Here is a 2,811-nt window from a genome sequence, read left to right on the forward strand (position 1 = left end):
ACCGGGCGTGGTGGCACACACATATAATCCCAGCACTTGGGAGGCAGAGGCAAGAGGATCGCTGTGAGTTCGAGGCCAGCCTGGTGGTCTACAGAGTGAGTCCAGGAGCCTGAGCTGTTATACAGAGAAACCTTGTCTCAAAAAACTAAAAGAAAAAAAAAGAAAGAAAGAAAAATAAAGCTGAGAGCAGACCCAAGTATACTCTCTTGGTCATCTTGAATTAAATGTATTTTCTCCTGGTTTTGTAGTAGTTACTGCAGCTATTTTACTGTCATGCATTCTTGTTTACTTGTTTATTGTTTTTTCATACAGGATTTCTCTGTGTAACAGCCCTGGCAGTCCTGGACTCACTCTGTAGTCCAGGCTGGCCTCGAACTCAGAACTCAGAGATTGGCCTGCCTCTGCCTCCCGCAAGTGTTAGGATTAAAGGAGTGCACTAGCATGCCCAGCATAACATGCATTCTTTTTTTAAGACACAAATCTTAGTTTAATAGAACTTTTGTAGTTTTTACACTCTCAGTGTGAGCTGTGGTAGAACTGGCTGCCCCACAAGTGGCCCAGTCCTGGGGACAAGGGAAAAAGGGGATGAGAAAAGCCCCAATCTTCCTCAGTGCTGGGGGAGGGGAGACACCACCCCCTTCTGCCCTCCTCTGAGATCCAGAAAGAGGGAGCAGATGAAACCTCAAGCCTAGGGCTTCTCCACGCCCCAGTGTAGTGACCAGGGGATGGAGAATGAGACAGAAGGAAAAGATGTTGATTCAAAAATGAGAAGCCAGGAGGTGAGGGCTGAAGGAGAAGTAAAGACAAACACCAGTAAAAAGTTGGGAGGGGAAAGTCAGGAGAACAAAAACAAAATCAGAGTCCACCCCAGATCTGAACCAGCCTGGAAAAAATGAAAAGTTCTTGAGTCCCATAGAGACATTATTGGGAGCAGTCAGCTCTGCAGCAAGGCATTCAGGCCTCAGTCCAGCCCTGGAGGCAAGATGGCGTGGCCTCGACAGCTCATCTTTGGCCTGACCCGTGGCATCCTCCTCATCCTCCTCATCTTCATCTTTGCCATCCTCTTTGTCCTTAGCCTCTTCCTCCTCCTGAAGATTCTTGTCTTCTTCCTTAAGCCTGCGCTCATCCTGCTTGCCATCCATCTCTCCATCCCAGTCCTCAGGCTTCTTAGCACAGGGTCGGGATGTGCTCGGCCTTGGAGTCTGTAGGGTCACCAATCTTGGCTTGTTGGTCCCAGGATTTTGGCTTGGCAGCATCAGGATCCTTTATCTACTTGGATGGCAGGAAGTCTCAATTGTCCTCCAGGGAGCCTGACTCTACCTGGTTGTTGTCAAATTTCACTTCCTAAGTGTTGTCCGGCTGTACAATCAGTGTGGAGAGGTGTGAATTCATCATCCTTGCAGTGGATATACTTGCTGATCAGCACATTCTTGCCCTTGTAGTTAAAGATGACACAAGTCTTCTTAGTACCAGGATTGCAGATGTATGGACCAAATAAGATGTTGTGTTCTGAATCTCCATGCCTGTCTTTCTGGTCCAAGCTACCAGGAAACAGCTTCACATAGCCACCCCCACCATCGATATTCTGCTTATGCCTCCCTGTGAACTGTCCCACAGTGTCTGGCCCTTGTTGTTGAAGGATTCAAATCGAGCGGACCGCACATAAAATTGGTCATCTTGGCTTGTCTGCCGCCCTTTATCCTTCTTGTGGTCCCTATAGAATTTGCCAGAACTGAGGGCAAGTTTGCCAAAATCTGACTTATGTTTGGATTCAACCCACCAGTTAGTCCAGCCATCTCCATCCAAGAATTTCTCTTTGAAATAGAGCGCAGGCTCTGTGTTTGCCAAGCGTAGGAGTAGGAGTGGCACTGGTGGGAGCATGGAGGGCTGACGGGACAGTGGCGCTTGGGCCCTTTCAAATGATCATCAGCAACGGCTCTGCAGTATTAAAACACGTAGTCTTTTTGTTTGTTTTGTTTGTTTTTTGAGACAGGGTTTCTCTGTATAGCCTTGGCTATCCTAAACTGGCTTTGTAGACCAGGCTGGCCTCAAACCCACAAAGATCCACCTGCCTCTGTCTCCCAAGTGCTGGGATTACAGGTGTGTGCCAGCACCCCGGGCCAGGTCTCCTCTTTTTCTCCAACCAACATTCTGACCTCCCCCCAGAACTTTTTTTAATTTTAATTTTTTGTTTTTCAAGATAGGGTTTCTCTCTGTCACCCTGGCTGTCCTGAACTCACTTTGTAGACCAGACAGCAATCCATCTGCCTCTGCCTCCTGAGTGCTGGGATTAAAGGTGTGTGCCACCACCACTTAGCTAATAACATGCATTATTAACAAAACATAAAGTTAATCACTATCATGGGATAACAATTGAGATGTAATATGAATAAATTAATAAACTATATTTAAAAAAAGTTAATCACTATCTCAGGTCTAGTGGTTATAATGTAAGTCTTTAAATTCCCTGATATTGGGTTGGGGATTTAGCTCAGTGGTAGAGCAATTGCCTAGTAAGCACAAGGCCCTGGGTTCGGTCCTCGGCTCTTTAAAAAAAAAAATCCTGGGATTCTTCTCTCAAAAGGTGGCACCCTTGGTGTGGCGGCATATTCATGTAATCCCAGCACTCTGGAGGCTGGGTTGGAAAAATTACAAATCTGAGACCAACCTAGGCTGCATAAGGCAATTCTATCTGGAAAAACAAAGAAAAGTGGTTCTAGGGAATCTTGCTGTCAGTTCAGGACCCCCAAGACCAAGTTCTCAGCACAAAGGAGGTTTATTTGCCCCAGAGTAACAGAGGGCATGAAATAA

General features: G+C 46.5%; 1 pseudogene; it reads right to left on the reverse strand.

Moving 5' to 3' along the window:
• Positions 1-516: 516 nt before the first annotated feature.
• On the reverse strand, positions 517-1,881 carry LOC127185527 (calreticulin-like; annotated as a pseudogene).
• Between the last annotated feature and the right edge of the window lie 930 nt (positions 1,882-2,811).

Source organism: Acomys russatus, chromosome X (assembly GCF_903995435.1).
Source record: "Acomys russatus chromosome X, mAcoRus1.1, whole genome shotgun sequence".
Classification (NCBI taxonomy): domain Eukaryota; kingdom Metazoa; phylum Chordata; class Mammalia; order Rodentia; family Muridae; genus Acomys; species Acomys russatus.